The following is a 27,306-nucleotide window of genomic DNA, read 5'->3' as shown; positions in this document are numbered from 1 at the left end:
AACTTTGCTCCAAACAATCACTATATAAAACACCATGAAATCCAAGTCAAACACTGTTACTGTGGACCTGCATGTTTACTTCACTGCCTACTCACATTAACAAAGACAAGATTTTAGAAAAAAAAAAAAAAAAACCAAACAAAAAGGAAACTGGTTTTTTTTTCTTTTCAAAAAATCTCCAAAATCTCCATGTTCTCAGTTAGTGAGTAGCTTCTTCAAATTCCAGACTCAATTTTCACATTAATATAGGTATTTCCAAAGATTTAGTTGCACTCTGGATCCATATCCTAAACCAACATATTAAGGTGTTTACATATACATTTAATATTTTATTTTCTACATAGTAGAGACTATAAAACAATGCAGTTAATGTATATTCTAATACATGCTACCATGCATTGAATCTTTTACTGTAATCTTGAAATTAACGGTTCAATTACATGATATGCTAGGCACTGTTTTTTGTTTTGTTTTGTTTTTTTAATTAGGCTTCCATCATGGTTTGATTAATTGGAATTTCACAAGTTTTTTAAAACAGTCTTTCATAAATGAGTATGCACTAGTTATCACCACTATTTTATTAGCAAAAAGTTGGTCTTTATCATTGGCAATATAAATACTTTAGTGTATAAAATAACATATATTTTTAAATGCTTCTCATTTCTTTTAATGTTATCAGCAAGTCGCAATTTCAGTTCATATTTTCCTTTTATAAAATTATTCCTACAAATGTTTTTGTATGGCATTAAATGTCATTTCCATTACAATAATTTTCTGTTGATTTTGACTTCCATATGCATAAATGCTCTGCAATAATACAAATCAGCTGTCAGTGCTTCCACATTTTCATTTCAACTTTTTAATTAATAGCTCAATAAACATGTAAATGCCTGCCATATTATTTACATTTACAGTAAACATACCAATCCTATTTGAAGTCTAGCCTTGTACTCAAAATTTATTCATCTGTACAGAAGAACTCTTCATATAGGCTGATTACAGTTATGGCTGTACCAGTTTACAGTAGAGAATCATTCCCCCAAGCAGTTTTACATTCCCCCAAGCAGTTTTATGCAAAACCACTTCCACCAATACTAAGGTGGTTCATGATGTTTTGCATTCTGCATAAATAATTGACAGTGAACTTCAGTCTTTGTGAGAAACAAATTATTTTGCCACAGCTGAAAATAGTTCAATAATAATGTCATTCATTCTTTGATCAAATATTACAGTGGGATACCTCCTTTGCAAAAATACAGAAATACCAGTAACCCCCAAGGAATTAAGATATCAAAATGGTCATGACAGAGGAAGATTCATGAGGATGTATACTATTGGCTAGCTCCATACAAAATACAGATGAGTAAATTTACAACTTCATTCTGAAATATTTTGACTTGTTGCTATCTATAGATAAAGAATGTCTACCTGTGCTGGCAAAAAGAAGTAAAGTCTCCCTCTGCTCTGAAAAAAAGCCATTACTTGTTGTCCATGAAAGGCAAGATCTCCCATTTAGTGCTAAACAAAAAAAAGTCTGGGTAGGTGAATTTTCTAGTTATCCAGACATTCGTATCTCATAGATGCGACAGGCTTTTTTGCTCAAATAACATGGCATACAAGATTCAACATTCATAGTTCTCCAAAACCACATTTTATTCTGAATCACATAAACAATAGTCATCCTTTCTTAGCTGGAGCTGTTACTGAAATAGTATTTCCCAAAAATATCACAATCTGATATGTGAAGTGCAGCTAAAACCTACAGTGTGTCATCTGAAAAGCCTGGAAAACAGAAGGCTGTTTACCTTACTCATGAGAATCACCACACTACCAAGAAGAGAAGATTCATACTTGTGCACCACATACTATTACATAAGAAATATTAACTTAACATCAACTGCCAAATTGGCTCTAAGTTTTGGTGTTGTTTTTGTTTGTGTTCCACTATTCATATTTATTAACAGTAACATTTTTTTCACTGTAAGTCACAACAGCTTATATTAAGGGTGTCTGCAAGAACATAGGCTATACACTTTGTTATATTGACATTTATTGTCAGTTTTATTTGCAGTTTTATGCGTGTTGTTTCAAATGCTTGGTGTATTTCTGTTTTTTCCCCAACACAATATGTTTATGTGATGGTGCACTTGCTAGAACAATTCCTATTCTAAAAATGGGAATTTGTTCTATTTGATTTATGCCAGTCAAATGTGACTGATGGAGGCTCTAATGACAGGTAATATTTCATATGATGTGGTGCATCTCTTATAAACACAGCACACGTTGCCTACACATTACGTACTGTCAAAAGTGCCAAATAAAATTTGCTAGACTTGTCATTGAAGAATGAAATAAAATTCCTCAGTGACGGCAGCTCAAATATTCTATTTAGGTAGTAAGCACTACTTATTTGGGAGCTATTTAGCCACATTTGCTTGTGATATCAAGCAGAAATCAAGAAACTTTGAAGTTATTCGTTAGCTTCACAGTAACATACACAAAGAAAGAACAAACTAGAAAGCCTAATCAGCAAAGCCTTATGGGAGGTAAATAGCTAAGCATTTTCCAGCACTCAGGCTGCAGTGTTCCCATTTTCATCAATCAGTAACTATTCTCCATGCCCAGCAGTAGTTAAGAATTGGCAACAACTAGCACTGTATTTATAAATGCTTCAGATTTCTTCATTATGCAGTTAATGAATTGACTGAGAGCTGGAAGTCTTGAGAATATGAGCCTAAATACTTGATACGACCCTCAGAAAAGGTTGTCCAATGTTACATAATGATACTGTACTTGAACAAGAGAAGGATTTTGCCCTGAGCAGACTGTTTTTTTTCCAGCAACTCCATGAGTGCTGATGTTTATTTCCTAAGATTTTAAATTTATAACTGTTCAAACAAAACTGTACTTAAAATGGAGAAAGCATCGAACTTGAAAGATGTAGAAAAAGAGGTATACAAAGGTGTGATAGCATTCACTGATGATACTAAAGTATTCAGAGTACTAAAAATGACGGCTGACTGAAAAAAACTGCAAAAGGACAGCAAAGTACAGAGCAATCAGGTGACAAAAGAGCAGATGAACCTGAATAGTGGTAAAAATCAAAAGTATTGCACTGAAGAGCAAGAGAGTCCTAACTGCACTTAGGCAGTCATAAACTCAGGAAAGAGGAAATAGTTGTAACTCCAAAAATACCCAGTAGTGCTCGAAAACCCAATGAATTCAATACTTCAGGAAAGGAACAGAAAAACAAACAGAATCCTTATGATGGTTCTGTACAGACCTGTATGCCTGCAATCAAATCTATGGGAAGGGAAAACAGACTAGGACTTTGTAGCGTCAAAAAGAAATGACTGCAGAGGTATATGATAGATGTCTTCATAAGTAACAATATGAAATAGGTAAATGAAAATCTCAGATGGCAGGTTCAAAACAAAGAAATGGTGGAACTTAATCACACTTACTGTAGTTAAATGTTGGAGTTAATTGCCTCACGAGTGGTGCAGATATCAACGGTTTACCTAGGTTCAAAAAGTGATTAGACAAACTCACAGACAAATACTTCCCCTTGGGTTTATTAAACTCAAACATGACACATCTGATTGAGAAAATTCATTTAACAAAGTTTCCATCAGAATCCCATTAGCTTGAGGAAAACCAGAGAAGATAATGATACCTTGGAAAGAAAGTAAAAAAGCTATGCAAAATAATATAAGAACTAAAATCGTAATGGGAATACAGTCCTAAGAAATTCAAGAAAAAAATAAACAGGACACTGTGACACCAGAAGACGTTTTGACGTAATCGATGTCTACAAAACATATGAAAATATTAAAGACATCATAACAGAGAGGCTTATTCAGACTCCGTATCTGTTATCAAGACGATCAACTCTATCAAGAAAGTTGATTTTTTTTCCGAAGAAAGCTTTCAGTAGTATTTAGTTAGTGAGACAAGATATTCACTATCTTAGCTTGCTTTGAAAATTATAACTGCAGCAACAATGTAATGAAGCATAGATTATACTCTTTAATTTCCTAAAATGACTAAACAATAGTTACAGCTGAATGTCAGGCATTTAAGAGAAAGCTGTTTGAAGAACAGAACATTTTATCAGTTGCTACTTATTTAAGCCACTAGGCTCCTTAGGAATATCTATCCGTTGTATTCATCAGTCCATGAAGGTTATCAGAACACTCTCTCAGATGAACACTTTACAATAGTCAATAAAAACCAAACATCACCTTCTTAAAGACTTATCCTATTAGAGGCAATAGGCACTCTTGCCAGAATTCAAGGCATGGAGAGTTGGTACCTCAATAATCTTGGGTTGGTATTTTCTTGTTCTGTACAATGGATAAAAAAATGTCTGACACATTTAAGTGCTACACTGCCATCTGTCAGCTACAAGTCCCCTCATCTTTTAAATATTAAAAAAAAAAAAATTAAAAAAATTTCTCCTTTATGTTTATAGTAAGGCAATGGCTGACAACCCATGTCTATTATGGTGAACATAACTCTCTTGTCAGTATTTACCAACTGTATTATGTACTCTTCTAGAGGCAGATACTACTGGAATATTACAGTAGACTATAAACCTGCAATTATTTGAACATATTAAGTTCCCCTGTGACAACCTGGCTTACTTGTGATATAAAGACATGTTATTTAACCCCAAAGGCTACTTTTAGTTGCTTAATAACACCATTTTTTTTCTTTCTGATAGACTTTGTGGGTTAGATGCAACAGTGTTTTTAGGGGTGTTCAGAAAGGAAGATGGGCAGCATGACCACTATTCTGCACTATTCCATCATGTAAAGAGAAGCAGAGATATCTCTCTCTCTCTCTCAAAAAAAAAAAAAAAAGGAATGGGAACTAGAGAAAATGGGTTGTTCTCCCATCTTAATCTTTGATTTATTTCAAGACTTCATTAGGAAAAGCAATTCTATGTCTGAAAGCCTCTGTTAGGAGGAAAACAAATCTTTTGTTGTTTGTTAAAAAACACTTCACCTGTTGATAATTAGCACTGAAATAAGATAAAACCTAGACATCTTTTTTATAGAAAGTAGCATCCCCAACCTAAGCAGAAACAGATGTATTGCATATTACATGTGTTCCCCTATATTACTCATCTTGGACTGAAAACAGCAGCAGCTTTGCATCTAAAACTAGAGGATTTTACTTTATCCACCAAAAAAACCTTCTGGTCTCTAAGTTCCAGCAGCCTCATTTTTTTGGCTGGCTCATTCCCTGTCCAAGAAATCAAATCTCTGGAGCAGGTGACAGCACAGAGTGTTTCATTTCTTGTTTGCCATGTACCCGAACAGCTACTCCATTAGCAGTCAAGATATTCCTGATGACATACTACAGTATGTCTCTGTGCTCCAGATGACATGCTTTATCCATGTCTAAATTTTTATTTTTAGAGTGGTCTGCTTTTTTGGTGATGGCTCCAATTTGACCTCACCTTGATATGTAGACATATCCATTACACTTAGCTCTCCTCAACTGCTACTTTTGCAGCCAGAAACCACTGAGATTACAGTATCTTTCTTAACAATGACTTGTACCTTGGCTTTAAGAAGCTACCACATTGCTGTAGTTATTCAGCATTTATTTGAATTCAGCTATTCAGCTGAATATTTAGCTATTATTTGAATAGCTCATCTAGTGAAGTTTATAATTTCTCCTTTTCTCCTCTACAGATTGTCTCTTTGTAGTTATATGTTTGTAGGTTCCATAGAACAATTTACAGTTTCTAGACTGTCTGGGAAGTTGTTGACATTGCCTAATCTTTTACATCTTCTCAGAGACACTGACAAGGGTGACTCTCAGAGACAGGACACTGAATTAGGCTGGTCTTAGGTGTAATCCAGCACAGGTACTCTCATACGGTAGAGTCAGTTTTCAGTTTTATATAACCTTCCTGCACGGTCTGTGCTCATAATTTTTTGTCTTTACATTAACAAGCAAACAAACACCACCACCCCACCCCCACATTATTCATGAAATTACTTTGCAAGGATAGTATCTCAGCCAGCACCACTTAGGAGAAAGAAATGGGGGAGGAAGGAATACAGGTCTTACTTTGCTTAAAACCACATTGTAGTTGAAACATTCCAGAGTACACCTGTAGCTGCTTTTACTCCTAACATTACGTTCCCTCTTTCTTAATCCTTTGTCTTTAAAACTCCTTTAAAACCCTGTTTTGGATCTCCCAGTGCTCTGTGAATAGAGTTTCTGTACCTGCTATGGGCAGTGAAACTGCACCAGTTAATCCATGCAAGGTACTTCAATTTGTTTTTCATATCTGAGGGGATGCTCGGGCTGTTAAAGTCAGCAGGTAATGCTGTTTTCCTGTGTAAAATATAAAAGTGGACAAATATTAATCAGTGCCGTGACATGAGCACTGATGAACATTCATTAGTAAAATCAGCAAACACTTTAGAAACATTATATAGTCTAAATGGAGCACAGCAGACTAGCCAAAGGATACCAAAAGGCTATGGGACTTTCACTCAATTGTCCTGTATGCAGTATTTCACCCTTACTAGTAAAGGACTACGCTGTAAATCACCAACTCTTTATTGGAGTTCAATATTCCCATTCTACCCTTTTGTATACATACATGTGTGGGTATTGTAGACAGAGAATCAAAGAGAGCTCTTACATTGGTTTTCGTAATGTGTAGGGTAAAGCAATTATCCAATGGTACAGATGATCTTTCAAAAAATTAATACAGTTGCATATTCTGGTGCTCTGCAACAGGTTCAAAAACATACACTTATTGAAATTAAAGTAATTCATCACATTGATCTAAATGACAGTGATACGTCAAAGAAAAAAGAAATCTTTACGTCTTCCTGGAAAAAGCAACAAACCAAAACAGAAATGACTCCTGAAGTTAATATAATTTGTGGAAGCTAATATACCTGACTTCCTAGTCTAGATTTCCATACGTATTAAGGAGGAAATTTTTGTGGCTTGCATGCATACAAACTGTAATTACAGGCAAGAGGCTGTCATCATACCTTTTAGAGCAAAGAATGTTGGCATTCAAGTACCTTTTAAAGTGAAAAAATGTGTTTATATTGAAGCTGATTTCCAACAAGCTGCCCATATTACAACCCCTTCCATAGTTAAATGAAGTTCTATTTGAAATATGCTAGCCAGTGGCAAACCATTACTTGTTAAGAGCAGAAAAGCTATCCCCCAGCTTGAGTGACATGGGGATCCACATCCTTAATTGTTTTGTTAAACTCATTAAATACATGGTGACAACTACTTTAGGAACCATTTTAATTATATACTCCCAGGGCGGGGTGCTAATCACCTCTTCAAAAAGGTCAGGCAGGTCATGGACCAGCCTATCCATCTGGTAACAGCCAATAAATATTGTTTATCCTTCATATTCAGATGACATTCTTGACACTTCAGAAACCTGCCTTTGAACAATCTTCTCACCCTCCTCCTCAGACAGCAGATAGACAGCGACATGAAAAATTTTGATCTAAGACATACAAGTTCCATCAATGCCCAATGCATTTCTTTGCAGTGAATTTTATTCTTCTTAATGATAAAAACTAGGTTAAAAAAGTTGTCTTTTCTGTGCATATGTGCATACAAAATATGTGCAGACAGTAAATTGGCCAGCTTGGATATCTGTGCATCCATAGTACTGTTACTCCACAGAATAGACAGTGAATTGATTAGTATGACAGGAATGATGTATGTTAATGCTGTATGGATGTGGTTATGACACAGATAGATAGCCATAATCACCAGCTGACAATAGACTTTCATCAAATTCTGTAGTGTAAATAATGTCCACTGAAATTCCCCCATTTTTAATTAAAAAGAAGGCAATTATTCATTGCAGATTTTGGGAAGGTAATTTTATATGTAGATAACATATTTAATGAAACAATAATTTCTTCTGCCTAATTGAAACAACGCTATCAACACATAAGAAAGCTGTGCTGGCTAAATCTAAGAGAAAATCTGTTCTTTGCATTTAAGAAGAGTGAAGAAAATAAATCTCTTCTTACTGTGAATCAAATCTCATTAAGAGTTATTGAACTGTTTACATTTGGAAACTAAATAGATAATTTATACATATCCATATAGCTCATAGTATGGATGCATCACCGTACCAAAGAGACAATAAAATAAATGGCACAAAGGTCTAAAGAATCTTCTTCATATGCATCTGTTATCTACTTTGGCATTTTTAACTATTCATAGATGTATACGGTTGGGAACTTTTTCATTGGCAAAAATAGAATGTAGATACCTGAGAAACATCTGTGCTCATGAATCACAGAATCATAGAATCATTTTAGTTTGAAAAGACCCTTAAGATGGTCGAGCCCAACCATAAACCTAACGCTGCCAAGTCCACTACTAAACCATATCCCTAAGCACCACATCTACATGTCTTTTAAATACCTCCAGGGATGGTGACTCAAGCACTTCCCTGAGCAGCCTGTGCCAGTGCTTGACAACCCTTTTGGTGAAGAAATTTTTCCTAATGTCCAATTTAAACCCCTCCTGGTGCAACTTGATGCCATTTCCTCTTGTCCTATCACTTGCTACTTGGGAGAAGAGACCAACACGCGCCTCGCTACAACCTCAAGTATGAAAATCTTCTCTTCTCTGTAAGTCTTCTGTAAAGCATCTTCTATGAGATGTTTGCAGTGCAGCACACACAAAAAAGCTTGGCTTTTTAACATCTTGACTTTCAGAAATTAGAGATTTAATCACGTACCTAATTTGAATCCAGGTGTATGGTAACATTTCAAGTACTCAACATCTAAACAGTAGTCTCTGGGTTTCTTTCCCAGATAAAGCCTCAGTACCTATGTCCTGGTTTCAGCTGGGATAGAGTTAATTGTCCTCCTAGTAGCTGATACAGTGCTGTGTTTTGGGTTCAGTATGAGAAGAATGTTGATAACACACTGATGTTTTTAGTTGTTGCTGAGTAATGTTTAGTCTAAAGTCAAGGATTTTTCAGTTTTTGATGCCCAGCCAGCGAGAAAGCTGGAGGGGCACAAGAAGTTGGGAGGGGACACAGCCAGGACAGCTGACCCATACTGGCCAACGGGGTATTCCATACCGTGTGACGTCATGTCCAGTATATAAACTGGGGGGAGGGGGGGGGGGGGGTTGCCGCTTGGGGGCTAACTGGGTGTTGGTCGGCAGGTGGTGAGCAATTGCATTGTGTTTCATTTGTATATTCCAACCCTTTTATTATTACTATTGTCATTTTATTAGTGTTATCATTATCATTATTATTTTCTTCCTTTCTGTTCTAACCGTTCTTATCTCAACCCACGAGTTTTACTTCTTTTCCCAATTCTCTCCCCCATCCCACTGGGGGGGGGTGGTGGAATGACTGAGTGGCTGCGTGGTGTTTAGTTGCTGCCTGGGGTTAAACCATGACAACCTACTAAGCTGTTCCAATCCTACCTACTTCCCATCGAAAGCACATTTAATATTTCTTAATCACCTATTAGAATTTTGATGCAGATTACCCAGGATTTGCCAACAGTTTGAACATGGACCTTGTTACTACAGTCTCTGAATTACTTCTGTAAGGAAAGGGGAACTTCGCACCATAGCTCTCAACAAGAAGTTTTACTTCTTCTGTGATTTGACTAGAAAACTTGAGTCAACTAGTCCTGTCTCCCCCCCCCCCCCCCCCGCCTTTTTTTTATTATTGCAAATAGCAGATTAGCCAGAAAGAAAATGTGTGTGTGTGATTTAAGGAAATTATGCTGGCAATGCATGTAATATAAAAGATTCTGCAACATCTAGTCTTTCCTTTGAGCCTTCAGTGTAATGTATTGGTTTCAGAACTGTCTATAACATTGGTACGTTATTTAAAAATGAATTTTAATAGTGTTGTATGTTGCAGATAAGAAGCAAACCCAAGTTACTGTCCTTTGTCTCTGAAACTTTGTATTGCTAGCTAGTAAAGCAAGACTTAAATGAGGTAGTTTAACAAACCATCTTTTATTTCTCAAATCAAAAATATCTAATTGAATGTTCATTGCATTGCAGACCAAGATTCAACTGCTAACAATAAAAAAGAAAAAAATTAGAATTATCTTAGAACCCTGTAGCTTTAGTGTGATTTGGGGTTTCCTGGAATTTCTTTGGGCACTGTATCTTGGCTTGTAAGGAGCTGCTATTTCATTCACTGCCTCATCAGAAGTAAATATTCCTGTGCATGCTCTTCCACTTTTAAATATTTATATATATGTTCCTTCTTACAAACTTGGAATATTTCTGTCAATGACAGCAGTGAGACTACTGACATATGGTTAGAGAACAGATGCCTATTTTTTTAACTCAAGGTATTAGCTAGTCAACAAGTTTTAGTTATAAATGATTTACAGGGCTATTACTAACAGCAGATTACTCTACCACATCTTCCTGAGGATATATCCTGTATGGTGACATTCACATACCCTATAAGCTCCAAAAGGATGCTATGCCATAACCCTCGTGCTGTGAATAATACAGAGGATTTATTGTCCTTCTGTGAATTCCCAGATGAATAGTAGGCCAGTGACATGTGAAGAGATCATCACCTTGTGCCTTTCAGTTCCTTTAGAGCAGAAACTGTCAAAAATAGTATGCCTCTTTCACAGTCTTATGTGTCACACTGTGGAAAGGCTGAGGGTACTAGATTTTCACTGACTTGCCTATCCATTAAAAGACTATTGTCTATCACAATTCTATTTCATGCAATGGTGTGGGTTTCAAAGAACCCCACAGATAAGTTTGGGTTTTTTATGTACTCCTCAAATCCCTCTGCTGTGGTTAGTGGAGAATAGAAAAGTCCCTATCCACCCTTGTATTGTGGCAGAGAAGGAGATAATCAGATATACTTTCATATTGTCCTTTCCAGAGGTAACGTTGAAACTGTCAATAGCTAAGTTCTACAACCCATATTTCAAAAACACCCCCCTCAAAAGCAAATGTTCAGGCATGACCTTTAATTCTCCTTATATCAGCAGCAAAGGACCTTTCCAGAAATATTTAGCCCAATGGCACTCATTTTGTATTAGCCCTTGCTCATTCAAGCTTCTTGAACACGTCTGGAGGGTCCTTAAAAAAATTTTTTGACACTATTGATGGAACTTTTCCGACAGCTCATTAGGCGAATGGCAGAGAATTCATGAGCTTTTCCAAACATGCCTAGAGACTCGTGTTCATCAGAGTTCAGTGCTAGCTAACAGATTGCTGCAGCTCTAATTAAAATGTAAAGTCATTCTAAGCACGCAACCTTTGGTAAATCAAATGCACCAACTGATTAAAAAAAATTGTTTCAATTGTAACAATAGTTTACCAAAAGAGAATATTATGTTTGCACTTAATGAAAACAAGGAACAATTTTATATCACAGAGTATCTAAAAGCTGAGTGGAAAAAGACCATTTTAAACAAGTGACAGCATATGAAAGAGACTCCTTGTTGTGATGAAGAGATTATTAAGACACATTTTTAGTGCAAACTGCCATGAACTCTGGATGGAATTTCTAATGAAGCACACATTATGCCCTTCTGATAATATTATTGTTGTTAAAAGTGTTTCAGTGAAAACCCAAAGTGTGGTAATAATTACAATGCTTCATCGGGAAGTGATTTCCAAATCTCAAATCGAGGTCAAAGGCCAACAATATTCCCACTAATATCAAAAACTTCTCTTCATATAATTTCAATATAACCTATAGCTGTACATTTCATATCCAATATAAACAAAGGGTGTAATTTCACTATATATTAACTTAGATTGGGATGGTTGTTTCGTAAATGTTTGTTGCCCCAGGGAAGTTGAAAGAAGCAAAGAGAATACCAACAAAGAGTTTTCAGGAAAGGTTTATACATTGTACAATAGGGCAATGTTGCTATTATTATTGAGAATAACAACAAACTCATGCTCACACCTTGAATACCATGCTCACTTGCATTGCCCAGATCACATACTGTGAGACTAATATGGCACCAGTAAATAACAGTGTAGAACTCTGTATGGGTAGCTCTCTATATGTAAATATCAAGAGCATTTACATTAAAAAAAAATTAACCTATATAAAATACATATAGAAACAGGCATAATAGAGAATAAAATTATGAGCAATAAACAAAAATACTGGAAGATTCTCTTCAGAGGCTCTGTAGAAATGCATAGAAACATATCTGTCTCACAGGCTACCTTTAAAATAGCATGAACCTAAAATCTGTCTCATACACTGACTTAGCCATTGAGGAAATACAGGCACATGACTGATTCATTCTTGCAAAGTGCAAGTCCTATTACAAAAGCAAATACACCATTGCAAACTCCCACTTTTGTTAGAAAAATTGCAAAAATATGTCAAATATTTTAGAACACCCAAAACTTTGTTTCTAACTTAACTTACAGTTTATGATCTTCCTTCACTGTTTCTGTTTCTTTTTTCCTCCTCCAACAACAGACAAGACTAGCAAGATTGCTCCTGTCAAGCAAGCAGCAGAATTTAGTCACTTTCTGCACCAGTGGCTCCCTCTCTTGAGGACTCAATGAATTAGGGCCTCATCAACTCACAAATATGAAGATACAGAGGGTGCCCAATGATGCATCACCTAAAGGCCTGCAGCAGCATTTATTAGCAGCTGATGTGGAGGACAATTTTGCCTTATCACAGCAGTAATAATATCTACAGGATTAGACTTCTGTGTGTCTCCAGTGCAAAGCTTCATAGCCAAACTTCTCTCTCATATGTATGTGTCAATGAACACAATGTAAAGCACATTCTCCCTTCCAAAACTCATGATACAGCAACTTCCAGATGGAGAGCTGCTCTTATACAGCTAATGCAGGGCACAAACACCAGCTGCTTAGCAGTACATGCTTCAAATAACTAGTGAAATTCATATTCTTAGTCTTACCAACAAGTGAACAAGATGACAAAAAAAAATATGTCTGATTTAAGGGCCTCTCTCAGAATTGATGGCTTGAAACACATTGATCCTCAGACTTTTAAGCACATGCTTAACTTTCAATGTGGCATTAAAATACATCAATTTCAATGGGACATAACCAAGGCTGTAGCTAGGAAAACTGCCTTGCTGCTACACATCTCTGAGTGAACAGAGGGAATCAGTCCTGGAAGTGATAAGTGCAACAACTGTCACCAGCATGAATACAACACAAACCACATTCCTAACTGTACCCTGTAGCCGTTAACTGCCTTGTTAACCAGCTTGTAAAAATAAGATGAGAGAGAAGTGTCTGTTCGCAGGACAAAACCTGTAAGTCAGAATTTCTGTATGGAGAAAAACAGGGCTGAGACACATCATGACTGATTCTCAGCAGCTAAATGAGTGACTGACTGGTGGTCTGTCCCAGCCCTAACTACTGTCAGCGCCTTTCATAGACAGGTAATCCACACTGTTTGTGTTATATTTAAAAACAAAAGAACAAATCCTTCTCTTAAAAAGTGAACTAAAAATAAAACTCTTTAAATTTTCTGGTAGATAGTGTTAACATTCTCTCCTCTGTCTGCCTTCCCTCCTTTTTAATATCTGCCATGAAAATGCAAACCCATGAATAACTGTGGATTCTGAAAATATGCTCCACTGGGTGTTTAACCATCCTACCTTTGCAGCCCTGAAACTGTGTGACTCGTCAGCAAATTCATTCAGCATTGAACTCAGTGATGTTCCTCAGCTCAGCAAATATTTTATTTTTCACCAGTGCCAGAAAAAAGGTGAGCATGACAAGAAGTTGAAAAGATTTTCAGCATAAGTGACTTTTCTTCTCCCAGCTCTTTCCCTGTATTTTTTTCCATGTGTTATATAATCAGGAGACAAAGTCTTATAGCCCTGTAACTAAAGATTTCTGCATTTATTTTTCTGAAGAATGCTTTTCAGAGTCTCGTACTGGTTTTGCTGGCTTTGTATTGCAATTAATCTTTGTGAATGCTAGGAAAAATTGAAACTTGTTTTTGAGATGTTAGATTTCTTTTCATTCCTGTATTGTCCTTCACTTCTTTAGGGCTTCCATTATGTTCACATAGCATGGAGAGGGGCTAAGAGGATAAAATCCCATTCAGGCAGATGACGACAGAGGATGGCTGGTAAGCTGCATGGCAATGAAATCACTGTATCTTCCCTGCATATCTCTCCCTTCTGCCACACCGATCTCAAAGGTTCTTCTTGCATTGCTCTCATGTAACACATGGCTTTTTCTGACATATTTTACTTGGATTCTTCTTTTGGTGAATCACAGGTATGGGAGGGAAGTAAGGACTCACATTCAGATTAATTTGTTTCACCTACAATCAGAGAAAATTCTCCATTACTATGAAAAGGTTTTATTAGGAGCTCAGCTCTGTGAGACAACAGGGAAACAGAATTTCAGTGCATGCCACCAAGAAAGAGTATTCAGTTCTGGGAGAAACCAGATGGATTTGAGGGAAAGGTTGGATGATATATGGAGGGACTATGTATAACTACAGTTCATGACTGCTGTCAGGGGCCTGACTGAGGACTTGGATATCCCTCATTCATTTCACATATTTGGGACCACAGGCCTTCCTGAAACTACTTCATACCAAATCTAGAAGCAGCACAGTGGCTTAGGATCTCTGCTTCTGTGCCTTTATAAGCATAAAGGCCTGGACAAGAAGAAAGTTTTACTTAACTCGAACTCTAAAGGAAGTTATAGTTTGAAATAATAAGAGGCTAATTACCTAGCCTTTGTTTGTTGTTCAGCTCTTCAGCATTACCTCACAAACAGAAATCAATTAGAGCAGGATTATGCTACTCATTCACTCATTCTACTCTTTTCATGTATTAAAAAAAAAAAAAAAAAAAAGCCTGAACTTTCTCTTTTAAAAACCTTGCAAAAGATCCTCTTTTTAGATTCTTGGTGTTCTACCTTCATCACTCACAAACAGGACACAGAAAATGGCTGAAATATGGTATACTACTACATAATTCCTTGCTGGTACAGAGTATCAGTTAATTCCTACTCTATAGAGCAGTCCCTAGGCATGTCTAACCTTAGGTTAGGGTGAGAGCTAGGGCAGGGAATCCAGTAAACTACATGTAGTAGAATACCTGACCCTTAGAGCTGCAAATGCTCTCATTCCTTTTCCTCCCTTCTTTTATTTTTAAAAAGTTCACAGGAACATTTATTCCAGCCTCTGAACATAATCACTGAGTTTCATAAAGAACAAGATTCCCACAAGGCCTCATAAAAGTTATTCTCGGTGTTAGAGCTCTACTTCAAAGGGAAAAAAAAGCCATTTTACAATAACCTTGCTGTCATCGAGTGCTTACAGCCAGGGTGTTCACTGGGAATAATCCATAATAAAAAGGAACCCTTTGGGACTATCTGTCCAACTGCCATGTATAAAACAAAGCAGAAAATAAAGTGTTGGATGCTTAGCTGTACATTAAGCTACTGACACCCACAGCGTCAAAAATAAAGGAAGGAATAAAAAGATAGACTAATTAGATAGCAATATCTGAAGTGCTTCTCTTTGTGGGTTTTATTTTGCTTTACATCACATCCTTTAGTTCCAATTTCTTTTTTTTTCTTTTTCTTTTCTTTTCTTTTTTTTTTTTTTTTTTTTTTTACTTTTTAGCTCAAGCTATCATTACTTCTGATACACTCTTAACAACTTCGCACTAATACAGGTCCTTTGAACTCCATGTGGACTAGAATTTCGCACAGGCAAATGCTGGGAGGGGAGGGGAACCTTAAACACTAAAGTGATGGGGCCCAAATTAAACCCTATAGTTCTAACCCTCTCAAACTTAATGGCTGTTGTACCCCTGAAGAGAAATATCATGCCATTTTACTTAGATTTTGTGCTTTTTTAAAGCAGGCATATATCCAAAGACCTGGGTGGTTAAGATATGAATCTTCAAAAGCCAAATCCATAGAGGATACAAAGGAAAAATGCATAAAGCAATATTAATTTTTTTCACATCAGCTAGCAGCTTCATCTTCGGTCAACCTCACACTGACACTGCATTTTGCTCTTAAAAACAGGTACTTTTATTAATTTACATAATGGGAAGCCTCTATCCTGTTAAAGGATATCTGTCCTGCCTCCTGTGAACCTTTGTGGCCTGCCCTCTTATACCTTCTCTGTGAGCACATCCATAATGAAAAGCTATTGCTGCATCTGACTAAACCATACTGTTAATCATCATTTTTCACAAGTTTCTTCCAGTTCCAAATACATTTTGGGTGCACAGTCAGAAACTGCTATGCTCTAGGAACTTCTCAGCGAGCAGCTGGTCCACAGAGGATCAATCTGATGCCAGCATAACTAGCATTGAGCCTTACTTCAGTCTTTTCTTCCTCACACACCCTGAAATCTTGAGAGCAAGCCTAGGGTATGCTATTCAACAAGGATTATGTACCATGACTATTTTAGGAAAGATCCATTAATAAAAAAGGATGGTAGTGCTAGTGAGATAGGAAGAAATATATAAGCACAAATACAGCTTTTGGAAAGATTTGAAATGCACACATCTTCAACTCTTAACACATTTATGTTTCTTATATAGAAGTTCTGTTTCATCACTTCATTGTGAAAAGGCCACCAGATCAGAGAGAGGTGCTTTATACAGTACATTGCTTAAATGAAAGATGAAGATTATTTTCCATTTAGAAGACTTGCATTGTGATTATAAAATTACCACATTTCAAATTTAAAGCCTCAGTGCATTCAGTCAGTTTACATGCATGGTTTTTCCAAGCAGTTTCAGTTACCTCAAAAAGACAATTTTTTTTGTTCCTGTTCTATTCTTACTTTTACTTAAAATTAATAACCTAGATTGGTAATATTTATCTCTTACCTTTACTTAAAATTAATAACCTAGATGATTGGTAATATTTATCTCTCAGCACTTTTATAAAGGAACAGAAATTTATATAAGAAGCAAACATGTCACAAAAGGAAAACTTTTGACCAAAGTCATACACCAGGAATTAGTTTCATGAGTAGTCTTGACCAAAATGGAGATCTCCTACTTCAAGAACTTCTGTTCTAGCCTCTTTCATCTACACTTTCTTTCATCACCTCTTTTTCTTTTTTTTTCAGGGGTTTCTTAATAGAATAAAGATACTTACCACTTTATTAAGTATGTAATTTCTCAGGATTAATAAGAATTCCTTAATACACCCCTTCTCTCCCTCCTCCTTGTACACTGAAAGTAGAATGCTTTCTACTTGTCTCACCTTTATTGGTAACCAAAATCTTTAAAGTGAAAACACAGTTTCAGTGAAAGCAATGTGGCAAGGATTTTCTTTCTTCTCATTACTCAAAGTTTGACTACAAATGCTGCATATTAACCATAGCACCTGAAGACTAAATACCCGTATCACTTAGGCTAGAGCCTCCCCTACAGATAAGGTATGTAAGTGCAGCTGAATAATCTTACTTGTGTAGGTAGACACATGCACATGTCAAGGAGCCCACTTCTAATTATAAACCAAACACAAAGCTAAGTCATTTCACTGACTGCAGAAAAGTTACTTGTCATTTATATCCATGTGCTTGCTCTGTCATCACTGCAGTTATTACTCAAATACAATTGCAAGAAGAAAACTTTTCAGTTAAGATCTTCCATCACCTCTTAATTTAAAAGATGTTCAAGATCCCATGCACCAATGGCCATCATCAAATGCTGTAAGGTCATAAATTTGCTGGAGACCTTTTTTCCTTGACATTTTCTAGAATCTGTAATTAATCTTTCTTTTAGTTGTTTTAAAAATCTCCACCAGACACACCCTCATTTTAACACAGGTCAGCTTGAAGTTGACACCTGATAGTTATTGTACCAAGTAAAAAAGAAAATTCACTGATATTTCCTACATTTATTTTCAGGCTCTTCCTGAAATAGGACTGAGTTAATACCTATTTCAAACAAGAGGAGGAATCTTAGCTTCCTTGGAATGGTTTGAAAAATATTTTGAACCCTTCAACAAAAGCACATGCAAAGGAGATTCACTAATCCTTAAATCAAAGGGAGGATGACTGAATTTTCATTCACCTCTAGGGGAACAGAATCTAGCTCAGGATGCATAAAGAAGGAAGATGCAACAACTCAAAGTTGCTTGCTATTAACACCTGGACCAGTGAATCAAAAAGAACTCTTCAGAGCCATAAAGAGAAATTACACCAGTAGAAGACAGTGTTTCCTAATCTAATCAAGAAAGAAACAGAAGAAAACATATTGGGCCAAAAGAACACACAATGTGTTTTAAGGAACTTTTTGAAATGTCTGAAGTGTCTCAATAAAAAAAGGCATTTGCTCTCACAGAAGGAGCAATGTAATGAAACAGGTGTCATTTCAAAGCAAAATCTATAGGCCCTGCCTAAGTTAATGACAAAAGGGATAAAGTTTAGAATGAGGTGAATGAGAATATTCTATTCTCTCAGCCCTACAAAGGAATTTGTCGCTTCTTGAACAGCTTTGGTGAGAACCACTGAAGTACTTTTAATCAGCAGTTTGAAAAAACATTTGTAACAGAGAAGTCCATGCCTATTCATATGTAGATTTTCTTATATATTTGTCTGAAATAACCATGCACCTTGTTGTTTTATTTTCCTTGGGCCTATCTACTTATTACTACTAATGAGTCACTTCTAAAATCTAAAGTTTATGATACTTTCACAAATTTTCATTCTTTGTTCAAATTCTGAATCTTTTTCTATCTCATTCTTTCTTGTTAGAAATAGCTGAACAAACCTTATCTAAATGGAAAATAACCATGTGACCTGATGAGTTCCAGAAATGCAGAAATTCCTCAAGCACTGTGTAATTTAATCCTCAGAAATAGAAATAAACTTTATTTCCATAGTGCAAGAGGATGTAGTAGAATGCATATTTCCATGTGCATTATGTCTTAAAAAAGAAAATAATTACATTGATGAATATGCTTTTCCTTCTTTTTTAATAATCATATTATAAGCACACAAGTGGCTTCAGAGTTTGAATGACGATGTAATAATTCAGCCATGGCACTGTCGATGACACTTGGCTTTTGGCCTCATGCTTAAACCATGTTAGCTATAAATTATTATTTTATAATTCACGCCTTGTTGCTTAAAAAAGAGATAATTAGAGTGTAATAACTGCAAGGGTTTTATTCAACCGGTTAAGTAAGTGTTTTCAGTACCCTTCAGATTAATGCTTGGATTAAAAAAATGAAGAAAGGTGATAATATGTACTTGAGAATTTTGGATAACAACTACCATTGCATTCTTAGAGATCAGAGAACCATAGAATAGAGAGAAATAGAATGAGACAGGATATATGGGAGTGCTACACCAAAAAAATCATCACTATCTAGAATAGACATTTCTGAGCACATGAATAAACATCAAAGAAAAGATGATATTTAACAGTCTGTTGCGACTTGCTATAGAAAGTTTTTTCTAGTGCTTGGGAAATGAAGACTGTCAGAAAACTGTTAACTTCACAATATGTCTGACCATATCAAGTAAGAAAACAAAGAAATCAAACTTTCTGTGAAAACATTTACATTAGAGCAGCCTTGTAAACTAACTTCAGTTGCTTAGCTTAAGTAAACTATTCCAAATCATTATCAGCAGTGATTTTATGCCTGTAAGACATGCTAACTGCCAACTGCCTGGGGTCCTTAATTCAGAAGTCTATGGCCCACGTTTGCCATTTGGAAAACTTCTACGCTAGAAACAATGTTCCACAGATAAATATGGTGTGCTACATGGCCTTTTTTGAAGCTAATTCAAATCATTGCTGGACTAATCTAAAGAGTATAACTGATTGGTCCCTTAAAGATCTGATAACTGTTCATAGAGTTATATATGCTTACTATCTCTCAACGGTTAATTTTAGAGAAAAATTCCAAGAGCACAGGGCACAAAATAAAAAAGAAGACTGAAGACTGACAATTACAATAACAACCTAGCAATATTCTCCTAATGGAGACTAGTGATTTTGTCACAGCCTGATACAATAGTCATTGAAGCAATTGCTGTGGGCATTAGATCAATTCTTAGTGAGCATTTTGAAGAAAAGTGAAAAATGAGAATTTCAAGAGGTGTTATTGTTGTCTGTATACCATATTTATACATTTAGTTATGTCCGTTTGCAGATAAGTATTTTTTTTCTTGAAGATTCTAGAGATGAGAACTCATAAGCACACTCTAAACTGTAATTCACTGCTTTTAATATGGAAGGACACTGTCAACAACCCAAACCACACTTTTCCCATATCTTCCCACAGAGTTACAAGTGAGCAACTACAACCAACCCATTTGCTGTATGATACCTGAATTTTGTATATAGAGCCTTTAAAGATAACATTATGTTTTAAAAACAAACTCACTTTTTTTTTTTTTTTTCCAAACAGATCCTAATGCTACCAATGCACACATTTACCATTTGGCTATATGAGATCTTTTTTGGACTGGAATACTAGCAAAGTATCAAGCTGCTATGCCTAGGTTTTAAACACATGAGAAGAGGATGCAAAATATAGCACTGGCTGTCCCCTGCTATCTTCTCCATTTCTGCTGCAACACATACAAACACAGTGTGGAAAACCTTCTCTTAAGTCACGGGAAAAGAAAGAAAAGAAAAAAGCCATCATCAAATGGTGACAAAATATAAGAAGAAAGAGCTAACAAACTGTAGAGATACACAAGGAACAAGAAATGATCCCTGTCCCCATTTCACATGGATATGCCTAAGAAACTAATGCTCTGAAACTCCTTTTTGCGTGTGAGGGTGACTTGAAACCACCTTTCTCCAAGTACCTCTTCATTACTACAAAACACTGTCCTCTTCAGTTAAGAGGCACAGAATACAGAGGATCTTTTCCAGACACTGATGACCAGATCAGTCTGTTCTTCTTGGCTTCTTACTTTGGGAATTAAGCACAAGAGGCTAGCAGGCTGCCTTCAAACTTGTATACTTCAGTGAGTTTTTACTCTTGGAAGACATAATCTTGCTCATGGAATTTTTGCTGTTCATAGCATGCCATTGTTCTTTTCTCTTTCAGCAGGAGTTAAAAATGTTTAGCATCATTTCAAGCTGCCTGTAGAATCTTTCTTCCTTAATTATGTTATCAAATTATTGCAGCTGTCAGAAGAGACAAGAAACTGAGAAATACAAATAACTCTGTTGTCCTGCATATATACATTGAAAATTAAAAATGCAAATGACAAAAGATGTTCTCAAAACAGAGTTCGTAGCAGTATCTCTATTATCTTTTGTATATCTGCTTAGGAAATCTATTACTACAGTCTGCAAGTGACAGTGGTAATATGAAACCTGAGAATTTGCAAAGATGAAAATGAAAATGAAGAGGGGAAAAAGGCAGAATTGCAATTGCAAGCAAAGCAGAAATAATTTGTCCAGTGTCTGACTGAAGTCTTCTTGATATCTAGCCATATTAACAGGATTTAGCAATGCAACTAAACACTTAGGGGTAGACCCGGTTGTGTTGTCTAGCTGTTGAGGAAGAAGTCCAAGTCTGAACCAATAATTTATTTACCAAAATCAGAATTTAACATCAATGATTAAACAAAGTTCAGAAGAACACAGTACAGAGAGAAGGAGAAGAACCGTGCCTCTGTGTCTGGGACTGATCACAAACTGATCCTAACAAATTCACAAGCACATCATATTTCATTCCAAACCTCTTAGAGGGTTGGTTACACCCTTACAAATGTTCATCTTTATTCCTTATAGTCTTGATATATTATCAAACAAAAAGCATAGAAAACTATAAACACATTTATAAAAAAGTTTTCCAATTTACATGTAAGCAAAAAAAAAAAGAAAACCACCAACAGAAAAACTCCCCCAAAACCCCAAACAAACAAAAAAACCTAGAAAATTTGACCTTATAGAATAATAAAAGGCCAAATTTCTTCTCTTAAAGCAATCAAATATTTTTTCTTAGAGAAATTGAAAAATGCTCTTTAGGTAAAATTTTCTTTCAAGCTAGGTTAAAGGATTTAGGTAGAAGATATCTATATAGAGGATATTTAATCCTATAATTAATGTAACTAGACTCATGGTAATGTTTTATGTCTTAGACAATGATATGTCAAATAAGTTCCTGTTGCTCCAGCATCACTTGTTATTCTGCAGAATGTTGTGGTTTCATTAACCATGCTGAAGTGCAGCAATTATTTCTGAAACATTTCCTGTGCAGTAAAATTGTTTTTACTGTATCTTGGTATTTTCTTCTCTTACACTTAAACTATTTTCTATTTTCATACTCAGAGCCTTTGCCTTCATTGTCAGAGCTTTTGCCAGCCTTTGTTCACAATTGCAAAGCAGCCTAATCATTTCCCCAGTTATAACTGTCACTGAGCGATCATTCATGTCACAGCGTATTGAGTTTATTTACACGTAATTGTACCATACCAAGCTTTCCATTATACTACACCAGTGATCTCAATTGAATCACACACAGTTGCTAATGATGCTATCCAGAGGGTTTCCCCCCTATTTCACAGCACAAAATTCCTTTTTGCAGCATACTGCAACCATTCAAAGCAATATCAAGGCTTCTGCCGCAGACACAAGTAGTGACTTGATTCCTCTTCTCATCAAAGCATGCAAGAAAATTCTGTCTATGCAACCTATCACCATGAGGTGCTAGCAACTGAGTCACAAGAGATCACGCTGGAAATAGAGTCTTTTACTTTGCTTGAAAATGACAAATATCAGATGATCCCCAGGAAGTGACTTGCATTATAACACAAGGATATCTTAGAGTCCTACATCCACAGCTAGACCACTGACTTCACTAAGGGTCTCTTTCCTCTTTTTGCTCTATTCGTTCAATTCACATAACAGTATGATGAGAACTGACTCACAAAACTGCTTCTGGACAATTGGAAGCCAGAATTGAACAGTACCTCCACATCAGAAGAGATTAAGTACTACTCTGGCTGTAGAAAGTTGTGCTAGTAGTGTAGAAAGATACAGACAGCAAGGGTTTCAGATTTGAATAGTCAATAGGAGAGTCCCAGCTCCTGAGTTTGCAGAACAAGGTCATTGTGGCACAGCACCTAGTAGGAAAACAGAAAACATGTAAAAATGTGATTTAAACTCACCTGGACTACAGATCTACTCAGGGGTGATCGCCCCCACCACACACATTCCCCTGTGGCCTCTCTGGATTCAGGGATATGGAGAAGTTAGATAATATATTTCACCCAAGAGTAAAGAGCTGGAGAACAGGAAGGAAAAATATAAGCTTTAGTAGGCTAAGGTGACTAAAGCAGAAATATGTGACCCAACAGCAAGCTACAACTCTCTATCTGAGGATCAACAAAGCAGCAAGGTAAAAGCTTTCAGAGCTTCAGTCTTCCAGAAGGGCCACAGATTCATCTTCAGGGTCCATGTATGTTGCAACCTAGGATGCACATGTCTAGATTCAAGGCAAAGTAAGGTACTTGAGAGAGATCAACAAATTAAATTTGTGTGGTTACACACAGTGTATACACATACCCATCTCCCATCTCCTTTTGGGATGTAGTCTACATAATAAAATCCATTCAAAGAAAGCTGTAGTCTACCTATTAGGAAGGTTGCACCAAGAATCACTTCCATCTAGGAGTCAGTTCAACTGTCTGCTCTAGGACAACCCTTTTGACTTCTTGCAGAGGGTAGGGTTCCTTTGGCATAGTCACTGAGCACATGACTGTTCTTGTACCTTCCGTCTCTGAACAGAAGCCTACCAAGAGAAACCTGCAATAAAAATGGAGACAAACATTGTGCTCATGGTTGCAGATCTCAGTTGACACATGGTTTTAACCTGTAGGTTTTCAGCCTATAAAATTTCCTGACAAAATGGAACTCCTGACAAAATAATTGGTCTTTTTAAAAATTTTGTAATTTTAAGGGATCTTGAATGATAGTTCATCACCACCAGCCACCCCACCACCAGCCTCACCAAACCAGTCTGATTAAAGTAAATACACTATGATTATCCATGGAAGAGAACAGCACATGACAATAGCATCAATAGTATCTGAGTCTCAATGCCATTTTAAAATGACTTGGTCCTTTGAAGCCCTAAAATGCCTGCAGTGGCATGTACAAGACACAAGTTAAGTCAGAAAAAACTCTCTATGCCACTGTAAGTTCATTGAATCTCCACATACCTCCCAAACACTGAACCAGCAATTATATTTTTTCTGTTCTTTATTAATTTGCATATATATATATCATTACCATTTCTTGACTATTACATGAATTAGCTCAGTAACATGTTCCAGAATTTTTCTAACAGGAGGGACTGTCCTTCCTTTACACAGGAACCAAACACAATAACAGTTTCTGCATGGGATAGAAATGTTTGGTGTGTGTTTTACACTAGAAATGTAACATATGAGATGATAATCAGAGCAATATCACCTTATAAGATATATCTGGAGCTATTGTTTAGTGAATTTTGGTATCATCATTCTTTTTAGTGTATTGTGCTTTCCAGATAACTCACAATTATCCTTTGAGAGTTACAGGAATTGCATCCAAGTATTTTTATGAATTTCTAAAAGTTATCAGGCATGAGGATTGCATTTTTATGGGACCTGCATGAACTTATAAAATAAAATTGTAATTTAAAATCACTTAATTTATGCAGATATTAAAGTATAAATACATTCCCTAATCTAAAATGTACAAAAAATACAAATCCGAGAAATAAAAAGTCAATTAAAAAAAATAAAGATAAGGATTGACCACTGGTCTAGAGTGTGAGGGTGTAATGTTTGTTTGATGTTCTTCAAGTAAAAATGCATCTGAAGAAATAGGAATGTGATCTGAGGGGTGAAGGAAAAGCCACTGCATTTAATAAGGCTAGTCAAGTAATTGTGTTTGTATTACTAAAAAGAATGATTGTGTTGGAGAATGTAGAGATACTTATTTAGGAAGATTAAAAGGAAGATCAGGAAGATATGGAAAAAGGGTATTTCGGTGTTGCTTTGCACTGGTGGCAACACAGCAGCTCTCTTGCAATAGGAGCACTCAGCACCTAGCATTGTACCCCTGCACACCACTTGCTTAGGAATCCTACACTGAAGCAATAAACACCAAATTTACCCATCCCCCAAATCCCACCCCTCCATGCATACATTTTTGTCCTTTTCTAAAATACCAAATACATCTGTGAGCCTCATTTCTTAATTATCTAACAATGTACGAATCACCAAAAGGCTAAAATGACTTAAAAATATTAAACAGATCTAAAAAAGTATGTTGAAAAGAGAAGTAATCATCACTGTACTCTCTTGCGCTACATCACAATTCCCTCCTCCACCCTTTCTCTCATATTTGTTGTCTTTTTTTATATAAATGTATACATTGCCAAAGAAATCAAAATTCACCACTGCAGCTTGACTGAAGTTAGAGTTATAGAAGAGTTTTTGCAGCATTGTATTTGTGCCATTATTCCCAAGGCCATTGACCCAGGAATTCTCTCCTCCCATTTTTTCTGCTTATCTACCTTCCAGAGTGCAGATTAAGCCAAGCTCTTTGTCTTCTGTGACCAAAGTGCAATAAAAAGCAACAACTGAATTTGAAATATTTATTAGAAGTATAGAGAATGAGAAGAGAAAAGCAACCAAGGGAAAAGAAGCAGCAAAAGAGCATTGGACAAGGTTACTTTAACTGCCAATTAATGTTCAAAAATAACCTCAGCAACAAGCACAAACATGACAGTCATGAAAAAGAATAAGGCTACAGTGTTAATAAATACTCGATATTAAGTGCAGCAGCCAGAAAATAGTTTTTTTTCCCAGGACTTCCTATATCGAACAATGCATTTTCCCTCACTTCTACTGAACAGACACTAAATGTCCCAGGCAAAGGTTCAAAGCTCAAAGGACCCACCAATTTTGAATTCCCAGCCAGTGCACTCAGAGCAAGGCCTGTATTGGGCAGCCTGTGTCTGTCAGTATGCGAACAAAACAAAGAAAACAACATATACTAGTAGCTGAGATAACCGGTACAAGGATCCATCTACAGCCTGAAGTTTACAACTCGCTTGGCCACCATTCTGCTGCATCCCCTTGGCCCCTTCAACCTCTTGTCTGTTTAGATGGGAAGTTCTTTGAGTAAGTATTCTACAAACATACAACAATAAAAAGTACCTAGCCCATCAGGGCCTGTGGGACCCAAGGTAGAAAAATCTATAAAACCAACAGAAACACCAGCCCTTCTGTGAGACTGTTTCTTTACCTTTACTGTGTTGAACTGTTCTGAAATGACTCACGCATCCTGTGGCTTTCACATACCACGCTCCTTTCCAAACAGGATAGGAAGGAGCCAATGCTTCCATTGCCAAACTTTTACACAGTCAACATTAGATCTGAGTTTTCTTTTAATTGTCTGTCTTCTCCTATATAACCTCATTAATTACGTGCCTTTTCCCCCATCAGCATCATGTGTTTGAACACTGGGTTGAATTGTGACTTTATCTAATGAGCCATAAATACTGTCTTTTATAATATATCAGCCTCTGCCTTTGGGCTTCTGTTACCTAACAAAAACTTGTCCTATTATTCTTCCTGTGAAGTACTTCATGGTTTATAGTGCTCTTTCAACAATATTTCAGTAACTGTCTCCTATTTTCAATAGCTGGCTTCCCTAACAGTCATTTTTTTAAAGTTTCAAGTACCATTCTATTGAAATCTTTGCTACATAAAAAGATAAAATAGTTAAACAGCAAAATGAGCTCATTAGAAGATATTTGTGCTTCATTTCAAAAGCAAGAATATAGTTCAAATATTAAAAAGAAAACAGTACTTTAGAAAAGTACCAAGTGATTTAGGATCTCTGTATTAACTTTTAAAAATAGACTTAGATTAGCGTTTCCCAAGTTCTTTTCATCTAAAGATATAGCAAAACTTTCAAAAACCTTAGAGACTTGTCTCCCTTTGAAATCAATATTGGAAAAAATCTTGCCCTAGGGCATCTAAGTCACATTTGAAAATGTGACAGCATTGAGAATAATACAAATTGTTTATTAAAGAGCTTGAAGTTGTTAGTGGATATAGAATTGCCATTAAAGACAAAGAGGTTAATGACATTTAATCTGTGTCTACGAGTTTGTTGCTTGGCACACAGATAATTTCTTGCCTAAGGAGCTTGCTAAGAACGCACAAGTAAGTGGATGAAGGCAATGGGAACAACAGAGGAACATGTTTCGTTTGAAACACAATTTCATGCATATGAGCCTCTCCCTTCACTCAGAAATATACTATTGAATCACTTTGACTAT

This window comes from Aquila chrysaetos, chromosome 21 (genome assembly GCF_900496995.4).
Source record: "Aquila chrysaetos chrysaetos chromosome 21, bAquChr1.4, whole genome shotgun sequence".
Classification (NCBI taxonomy): Eukaryota; Metazoa; Chordata; class Aves; order Accipitriformes; family Accipitridae; genus Aquila; species Aquila chrysaetos.
The sequence above is the reverse complement of the archived record's forward strand: the minus strand, read 5'-3'. Positions refer to the sequence as shown.